Genomic DNA, 10,703 nt, shown 5'->3' with positions numbered 1-10,703 from the left:
TACAGTAGAAGTGTTCCACTGCACGCCAAACGCCATATACATCTGTTTGCGTTCCCTCAGTTCACTATTGCATCACCAATGTGGGAGGTTTTTAGTGAGTTTTTAGTGAGAGATGGAACGCATGCCGCTTGTTACCTGTGTTCCAACTTTTCCCAGTCTGCTAGTATCCCACGACAAAGGCTTAAATAAGGGGGATAGTTCCTATATGCTTAAAAACAAATAACTGTTTTATAATTATTGCAACATACCTAGTGTTTTTTTATTGCAACATACCTAGTGTTTTTTGTTGCAACATACCTAGTGTTTTTTATTGCAACATACATAGTGTTTTTTTATTGCAACATACCTAGTGTTTTTTTAATTACATACCTGCTAAATTTACATTTTAAATTTATATGTATTATTAAAGATGTGCAAAAGTGTCAACCTAACTGATAATTATATCTACAGGACGTGTGTGGGTGTCATAATGTAATTCCATATAAAATCTCCAACTTTTACTACTTTCCCATATTACCTTTATAATCATATAATTATTGCACCTATTTTGTGTTAAACATATGTTGCTACAAATGAATGAATTATAATGTTGATATTACAATACATTATACAGTGTACTTGAAGTGTTCAGGATAAAGGATACAAAATAATTATAGAAAAGACACAATATCTACAGTTTAATCTCATTGAGCCCTTTTGGGGCAAGTGTATCTAATGTGTAAATCCAAAATGATTCCCTTTCAGAAAGGGTTAGTTCTCTATTACCACCTCTTGGATTTTCTTTAATATGTTCCAATATGTTGAAATATAAGTCATTACGGTTTGAATTATGATTTTCTATAAAGTGTCATAGTAAACTATGGCTTTTTATACCATTTCTAATATTCGGCAAATGCTCCAGTATCCTTATTTTTTTACATATCTTTTGGTTTTTCCTACGTAATATACAGTAAGCCACATTTACAGGTTATTCTATACACTACAAATTCCGTTTTGCATGTTCCTATCTTTTTAGAGTATATATTACAATTCCTTCCTGCTGCCAACTAATGGTTCTCTTTTTCATTAATTTAAAGCATATGTAACCATGGTTAGGGTTACTGAGATAGATTACATATAAATATAATTCATATATACAATTGAAACAGGTATATATTTTCATTCATCTATTTACAGCAAAATGCCATGTATGAGGTAAATGTTAAATATACTGTAGGGATATATGTGATGTGATGTAAATATAAGTAAATATGTGGAAATGTATGTACCCTGTGCATGTTAGATATCTATGATGTCAGTGGACTTTGGTGCTTCATGCTCAGATATACATTTCACAGACATTGGCGATAGTTGCAGAAGGGGGCGGAGTAATATAGATGGGAGCGAATCGGTTCCTGTCAGGAAAACAGGATCCAGTGAGGGGGAAGATATATAACAGCTGTTAGCAGCAGCTGAGAGGTAGTCTGCCCTCCTGTGACCCGGGCAGCCAGTGAGCAGCGATATGCTGCCGGGCGCAGGGGGGCAGAGCCGGAGAGGGAGACCAGCCAGAGCTGGGGAAGAAGGTGAGACAGGGGTACTCACCCTGTCTTGCAGGAGAGGCGGCATCGAGGGAGGTGGTCCCGGCGGCGGAGAGGAGCGGAGGGACACGTGCTGTTCGGGACGTGGCCAGTGTGGGTGAGAGTGCCTGGTGAGTCCCTGCTGTGCTGGGCAGCACCTCCGTAGTTACAGGGAGGCTGTCAGCTGCAATCCTCCTCCTTTGGCTCATGGGAGCTCGGCCGGCAGCCAGTGGGAGAGAGAGAGAGCCAGGAGGTGGGGCCATGTCAGTGTAAAGGACGGCAGCCAATGGGAAAGAGAGAGAGCCAGGAGGCGGGGCCGTTTCAGTGTAGAGGCCGGCAGCCAGTGGGAGAGCCAGGAGGCGGGGTCGTTTCAGTGTAAAGGATGGCAGCAGCAGCACTGACAGGGGGATCAGTGTAGAGGACGGCAGCAGCAGCACTGATGGGGGGATCAGTGTAGAGGACGGCAGCAGCAGCACTGACAGGGGGATCAGTGTAGAGGACGGCAGCAGCAGCACTGATGGGGGGATCAGTGTAGAGGACGGCAGCAGCAGTACTGACAGGGGGATCAGTGTAGAGGCCGGCAGCCAGTGGGAGAGAGAGCCAGGAGGCGGGGTCGTTTCAGTGTAGAGGCCGGCAGCCAGTGGGAGAGAGAGCCAGGAGGCGAGGTCGTTTCAGTGTAAAGGATGGCAGCAGCAGCACTGACAGGGGGATCAGTGTAGAGGATGGCAGCAGCAGCACTGACAGGGGGATCAGTGTAGAGGACGGCAGCAGCAGCACTGACAGGGGGATCAGTGTAGAGGACGGCAGCAGCAGCACTGATGGGGGGATCAGTGTAGAGGACGGCAGCAGCAGTACTGACAGGGGGATCAGTGTAGAGGATGGCAGCAGCAGCACTGACTGGGGGATCAGTGTAGAGGATGGCAGCAGTGGCACTGACAGGGGGATCAATGCTGAGGACAGCAGCAGCAGCACTGACAGGGGGATCAGTAGAGGACAGCAGCAGCAGCACTGACAGGGGGATCAGTGTAGAGGACAGCAGCAGCAGCACTGACAGGGGGATCAGTGTAGAGGACGGCAGCAGCAGCACTGACAGGGGGATCAGTGTAGAGGAAGGCAGCAGCAGCACTGACAGGGGGATCAGTGTAGAGGACGGCAGCAGCAGCACTGACAGGGGGATCAGTGTAAAGGACGGCAGCAGCAGCACTGACAGGGGGATCAGTGTAAAGGACGGTGGCAGCAGCACTGACAGGGGGATCAGTGTAGAGGTAGCAGAGGTGACAAGGAGAAAGCAGGAGCAGTGCTTATACAAGCAGCAACATTGAGGGGACTGTGAGTAAATAGTACTTGGCACCTACACAGCTACATATAGCCCATATATAGAAACCGCTGTTGAGGACAGAAGAGCAGTAATATCCCATATACTCTGTACACAAGGAGTACATACTTGGTTGTGGTACTGACACTCATATGGAGAGAGAGTTTCAGCGCATGTCTGCTGGGTGGATGATGCTGTAAATAGTGGCAGTGGTAATAAGAAGTATATGCCATTCAGGGAACATTACAGTAATCTTTACATTACATTCGGGGAAGGACAGAAAAGGAAAAAGAGAGGAATTCATAGTGTCTATATGAGACATTTTATTATATCCAAAGGAGATAGCTTCAGCATAAGGGAGAGAAGAGAGGGAAGGATACAATTAAATACATAATACTGCAATTTAACTCATACCTGAGGATTACAGTAGAGGATATATATATATATATATATATATATTGGATATATATTCTTACTACAACTATCTGAAAACAGCATATTCTAGCTGTATGGATGAGGCACTGGTTCCATTTTTTAAGACTCACATGTAAGTTGTTAGAATACTTGACAGTGTCAATATACAATATTTTTCACCCCAGCACTTAGAGAATACAGCCTTGACCTGGAATAAATATATGAACTTCCTTTTACTTTGTTAAGTACAACAGGACTTATGGTCTAGGGTTCTGGACCTTCAAGCACTCAGTATTCTCTTAGCTAGCAGACTCGTAGGCAAAGGCTAAGTGTTGGGCATATTATTCAGAGTTAAGTGATCATATTGTAATTGAATATTCTATTTGCATATGGAAACAAAGTATATTGTGTTTGTTATGCAACATGTCATGATATGAGTTATTTCGCTTCATGAATTACATAATACAAAGTGTTAACCTATTCAAGAGTGGTGCATAGTACTTACCCTTTAGGAACTGGAACAGCGTCACCAGTGGAGAATTGAGAGACCTGAAAAAAAGAAAAGAAATGACAGGTGGTCGAATATTTGTAAGTAATATATATATATATATATATATATATATATATATATATATATATAGGCAGTATACATGGTAGTCAAAGAAAACTTATACTGACACACTATGGGCCAAATGTAATAGGATGTCTGTTTTGGTAAATTGCGAGTTTGGTGCTAAACTCGCAATTTTTCACAACTCTCCAATGTAATAGGGTGTCTGTTTACTAAAACTCACATTTTTCAGAGTTGCTAAAACTCCCCATTCTCAAACTCACATCCAGATGTTTTCACATTGAAAACAATCAACTCACCCAATGTAATAGAGTGTCTGTTTCAGACTCGCAAAAAAAAGATTACCAAAAGTCCCCAAATAATAGACCTGCTTCAGGCTAGCGAGTACATCCTGAGCAGGTCAGATTAACACAGAAACATGCACATATCCATGATATATGTACTTGTTTCTGTGTGTACTTATGTAAAATGTTTTTAAATAAAAAAAAATGACGTGCACCCACTCCCCAAAAGCATAACCAGCCCCAGGCTTTATAAAGCCTGTTCTGGTTCTAAAAATACAGGCGCCAAAATTTGTAGGGGGCCCCTGTATATTAAGAACCAGCACAGGGCTTTGTTGAGCTGGTCCTGGTTCTGGAAAATCAGGGGACAAAATGAGTAGGGGTCCCCTGAAAATTCCAGAAACAGCACCGAACTCTTTCTAGCGGGGGGATAATGCCACAGCCAGGGAAAACCTTTCACCGGTTTCCCCGGCCAAAGCATTATTCCTGACCACTAGTCAGTCCAGGCCGGGGATCCCTCGGGAGTTTGGTACCCCCCTGACATGGGGGTACCCCTTATCGGTGGGGTACCCCAGGCGTAGACTGATAGCCCGGGGCTATCCCCGGCACCCTATGGCCGTGGGTGCCGGGTTGATAGTGTTAGTGTAAAGTGTAAAAATGATTTCCATATTGTCTTTAGTTGTTGAACCACAAGTACCAGCAAGCCTCCCCTGCATGCTGGTATTTGGAGAACCACAAATACCACCATGCGGGACATTACGGGCCCACTGGCACTTGTGGTTCCACAACTAAAGAAATACGTAAATGAACAAACATACACCGTGAATGTAAAATTTTAATTAAATATACATGCACACTCACACTCACACATACTCACCTAGTATCCGAAGTAATCCATAGGGGTGTACCTGAAAAAAAAAATCCATACTCACCTCTCCTATGCGTCGATCACGTCCACTTGTCCAAGTAGGCAATCCATGGGTTAAAATAAAAAAATGCTAAATAAAACGATCCATGCGGACTGAGCAAAGGTATGTGTGTACACATACCTTTGCTCCGCGTAAATGACCGGGGCACACACATTAAAAGGTGTCAGTTTACATAGTCCTAAACTCGCCTAAACTCGCAAATGCAGTAGCCTCGAGCTGAAAAGTTTGCAGGCTATTGAATTTGCGAGTTTCAGTACAAACTCGCACTTTTTAAAAGTGCGAGAAAGTGCGAGTTTGTACTGTTACTAAAACTGACACCCTATTACATTTGGCCCGATATATTCTATCACTGTATTTTCCCAGCTAAGCCCTTTTGATATTTAAAATAATTAACCTGGGTGGAGGCACTGACAATGGGGATTTACACCGCTTAGAGGAATGCTAAGGGTGGGTACATTAGGAGTAACAAAGGAGTAAGTAACCTGGTGACCCTTTAGTGATAAAAGGGGGGTTACACATATACAATGGTTACACGGATAGCATCCTACTGTGGTCAACAAAAAGTTGTTAGTATTATCTTCTACAATTTCTGTATTAATAGGTTTCAGCTTGCTAGGGGCTAGAATGCTCTTTAGGTTTGTCGCTCTCCTAAAGACTAAGGACCTGATCCAGACCCGCTCACTAAGAAGCATTCACTCGTAGCTGGCGATGGTTCGCAAAGTGCGCATGCGTATGCATCGCAGTGTGTGTGCACAAACTAGTCCGAGCGATCGGGAAATGTACGCTCCCCATGCATAAACAGCCCAGATGAATGAGTGACAGGACAAGGCGTTTGTGTGTGGTAACAGGGGTAGGCCACTGGAGATGAGGGAGTGAAGGTTGCGAACACAGGCATTTCAGAGGCGTGCATAATTAACAGGCAGCATAGTACACGTCACCTGGCTGGTTTTCACACTGAAGTGCTCGCAGTGCTTGCAGTAGGATATAGTCAAGCTCAAGCACTGCGAATGCATCTGACGCTACCCGATGTACTGATGGTTGCATACACTTCCTGGAGATGACGTGCGCAAGTGGGCATCTTAAGACAGGCTGGTGAGTGTCTGCATACACAAAGCGATCACACACCATGACATAGTGGGCGTGCTTATGCCTTGCCGTGCGATCGCCTGCCTTGCTGTCACTTAGCCGAATTTGCCTACGCTGGGAGTGAGTGCATGCATCTAGCGAGTGGGTCTGAATCAAGCCCTAAATTCGGTTTGCTTGGGAGTTGGGAACCTAAGATGGGGTCTTTTAGCAATATACCCCTATGTTTCTCTATTGAATTGGGTTATGATGGTCTACTTCATTGAAATGTACTGTATCTTCCTGAGGTTTACATTTTTCTGTTAGCCAGTCATCTCTTGTTTTTATAGATGCTCTTTGCCTAACGTCTTCAATCATATGCAGTTTACACCCTCTCTCTAAAAAACATTTTTTTCTTATATTGGATTGTTGCCAGTATTTTTCTATGTCACCACAAATTTGTCTTAATCTTAAGAATTGGGCAAAGGGGACGCTGTTCGCCATGTAGGGTGTTGGCAGCTATTCGAAGGAATAAAACTATTTGCATCAACTTCTGTAAAAATTTGCTTGTACTGTACTTACACCTTCATTTTCACCCACCAATATAATGTCTAAATAGTCTATAGACTTCTCATGTTGCTTAGATGTAATCTGTAAATTATAATCATTTTTATGTATGTATTAATGCTCAAAACATCACCATGCCAAATAAAAATCAAATAATCGATATAGTGTTGATAAAATTTTATATTATCCGTGAAGTATTGAGAAGCATAAATACATTTCATTTCCCGTTCTCCCATTAAAATGTTTGCAAACAAAAGGCTTTTAAATATATAATTTGTTTATTAGACATATTGTCAGAATATACGCTAAAGTAAAACTGTGCAATATCACATTTTATTCATTCTGATATGGTAGCTCCTTAAGTATTTTTTCTACACACACACACATATATATCCATGAACTAAATCCCCATTATTTATTTACTTATTTATACATCATTGTGAGTGTTTAAACATGGTGAGTGCTGGGTTTTCTGTTTTTATTTATTTAAGCAATGTGGTCACAGGCCACTTGCACCCCAGTCCTGGGAATGGCGAGTGCAGGTCTGCACCCCAAATCTAGGAGTGGCGAGTGCAGTGGATTTCTGACTTTGCATATATATATATATATTTTATAGCAGTCAAACAGTCCGGGCACTCGTAATAAACATCCAGTAGCTGCAGGGGTGCCCTCACAAAATACTAATGTATACAGTCCAAGGTGCAGCACTCTCCATAATAAAAACACGAGACAGCAGATGTGTTTCAATCAAAGTTTCAGTACATTGGTACTATCTTCAGGATTACAACATTTTTGTAATCCTGAAGATAGTACCAATGTACTGAAATGTTGATTGAAACACATCTGCTGTCTCGTGTTTTTATTATGGAGAGTGCCGCACCTTGGACTGTATATATATTACATACACTGTACGTATATACAGAGGGATGTTGTGGTCCCGAAACGTTGGTGTCTCATGTTTTTTTGAATATGCATCTTTTGAATATCTATTGAAGTCTCCGATTGCCGCCGTTCTTTGTGTAGCTATCTATATATATGCATACATACAGTATAATGTGTCCTGTTACAGAAAAAACTTGCCGCACACATTTTCTTCATAAATGTAATGTCTATGTTCCAGTAATTTATTCATAAGTGCTTCTATTCATAATCCATAACAATATGACATTTATGCAAAGCTGAATCATATTCCGGAATAGACAAACATGCTCCTGCAACCTCTCTCTCTTTTTTCCTCAAACTCAATAGATTTTTTTTTTTTATCAATCATCAAACAAATAACAGGTTTATATAAAGGAAAACAAAAATGTTTTTTATAGCCCTTCTAGGTACAACAAGGCACAAAGACATTTCTTAGGAATCACTCATTGTGAACAAAACCTGGTTTTACTACAGATAATTTAATATGAGCTGAAAGGGGTAAAGGTGAAGGACAAGGTGATATTAAGGAGTAGGGAAAATATTTCAGGAGTCCCAAACAAAAAAGGAAATATTTTTAAAGAATATTTGTACTAATTCTTCTCTTCTTGCACAGTAAATGGTAACATTATGGGCGTCACACTTTAGGTGATAACAGACTGCACTTTGGGGGTCAATCAGACCCGCTCGTGAGCGGCAGTAGGCTCGCAAGCTGGTCGATGCTCCCCCACTGCGCATGCGCATGACGGAGGGAGCTCCGTCGTGCGCATGCGCGAGACCCGGCGAGCGACGGGCTCTCCATTGCTCCGGGTCTCGCACCAATCAACATCGACAGCACGCCCCCTTTGGTGGGTGTGCCAGAGGCGTGCCTGCCAGATGGAGGCGTTCCCATGGGAATGCCTACCGTCTCAAGCCGGCCCCGCTGACATCACTAGTGATGTCAGTGGGAGTGATTTTGGCTCTGATAGAGCTAAAATCACTCCATGGCTTGCGGCAGCGGGACCCTACCGCAGGGTCTCCGTCGCAAACACGATGGTCGCGATGGTCAAGACCATCATGACCATCATCATGGACGCTCGCTATAGCTGTGGGTGGTAACCCACAGCTATGCGAGCGTCCATGAGGACGCTCCAAAAAAAGGTAGGAGGGCCCTGATTCAGAGCGAGCGCTCTGGTCAGAGCGTTCAGCTCTGAATCAGGCCCTTTGTGATTAATTAATCACCTGTGCCGAACAGAAGTTCATGCAATATATAAAAAAATAGGCTATAAGGAGTTTATAACTCTGGCCCCTGGTAAAGCTTATTCTGCTAGTATTGAAGTTGGTCACAAGGTGAAAGTTCTATCAAGAAATGTATGTATGCTGCCATTATTTTCTGATCTTGGATGGGATGTACTAAATGCAAAAAAACGCATACCCCATATGTACTAAGCACCGGAATGCGATGGAATCTTGATCTATGACTCCCTCCCCTTGTTGTACCTGGTTGAGATGACACTGGATAGTAACTGGAGGGGGTGGTCTCTATGTGCATTTGCTAAATGTTAAAATTAGCAGAACAAAATGAAAACACATGACAGTAAATGGTTGGACAGAGCAGATAATAAGTATTCATCTGGATTGGTGCATTAACAATGGTGTCACCCGGTGTGGCTCACACTCCTGCAGCCCCTAGTGACGCAAGTGAACATAGGGTTAATATAGTATCCCTTTAATCACTCGCTAAAAGCGGTATGCCAATGGACCTTGCAGGAGGGGTAAGTAGTGTTAAATACCAATGGCATAGTTGTTTGTATCACTGCACTATTAAACAGGATATGCCACTGGTATTATGACTTGTTGGTTAATGGGGCCCTAAGTGTACATTTAACTCAGCATCAGCCGGAGTGGCTTGACAATAATCTCATGCATCTTTAATGAATTTGATAACTTATTAAAACTTCCACCCAAGGAAAGAGAAAGTCTATCACTGCTGATCCTTCATAATCTACATTGACTGGAAGGATGTACTGTACTGTAAGTTTTCTGTAAAAGACAGGGAGCGGGATATACTAAGCAATACATTTTGAGATGCGGGTACATCGTTCCTCTCCTTGGGTAGATACCATGGTTGATTACCGCGGTATGTACTTAGAAGATCTCTCCTGATAAGAGCTGTCTTTTTTGATTCCCCTGACTAGAGGGACTTCCAGGTTTAACACCCAGAAGCTCCCATGGTGTCCTTCTGCGCATGCACAGATGGAGGAGGGCCATGGTGGGTGATGGTCCCACATAATCTACATTGACTAGAATAGTGTACTGTACTGTAAATTTTCTGTAAAAGACAGGGGGCGGGATGTACTAAGCATCACATCCACAATACGATGCTTAGAACATCCAGGCCCCTGTCATTTACAGAAAACTTACATTACAGTACACTATTCTAGTCAATGTAGATTATGTGAGATCAGCAGTGATAGATTTTCTCTTTCCTTGGGTGCCAATTTTGGTAACAAGTTATCAAAATCGCTAAAGCTTCATGAGATTATTGTGAAGCCACTCCGGCTTATGCTGAGATAAATGTACACTTAGGGCCCCGTTTAACAACAAGTCATAATACCAGTGGCATATTCTGTTTAATATTGCAGTGATACCAACAACTTTGCCATTGGTATTCAACACTACTTACCTCTCTGGCAAGGTCCAGTGGCATACCACTTCTCTGCGGAATCCTCCTCACTGTTACTGGCAGCCGTCCGCTTGCAGTGATGGGCTACTGTGTCCTGTGCATGCACAACAGCTGGTCTGCACATATGCATGCCACTTTCACCTGGCAGGGACTCAACAATTCCCGGAAAGCTTTTTTGGAGCTGGAAAGGCTGTACTGAGTCCCCATTGCCGCCAATTGATGATGTAAGTGATACAGTGACAAACAGCTTAGTTTACCGCTGTTTGTTGAAAGCGGAAGGAGGACATAACCCCTTTAGCAAGTGATTAATGGGATATTATAGTACCCCTATGTTCATTGGCATCATTAGGGGCTGTGGGGGTGACACCACTGTCAATGCACCAATCCAGATGAATACTTATTATCTGCTTTGTCCAGCCATTTAA

The sequence above is a fragment of the Taudactylus pleione genome, unplaced genomic scaffold (genome assembly GCF_031769625.1).
Source record: "Taudactylus pleione unplaced genomic scaffold, aTauple2 ptg000286l, whole genome shotgun sequence".
In the NCBI taxonomy this organism is placed as follows: domain Eukaryota; kingdom Metazoa; phylum Chordata; class Amphibia; order Anura; family Myobatrachidae; genus Taudactylus; species Taudactylus pleione.
The sequence above is the reverse complement of the archived record's forward strand: the minus strand, read 5'-3'. Positions refer to the sequence as shown.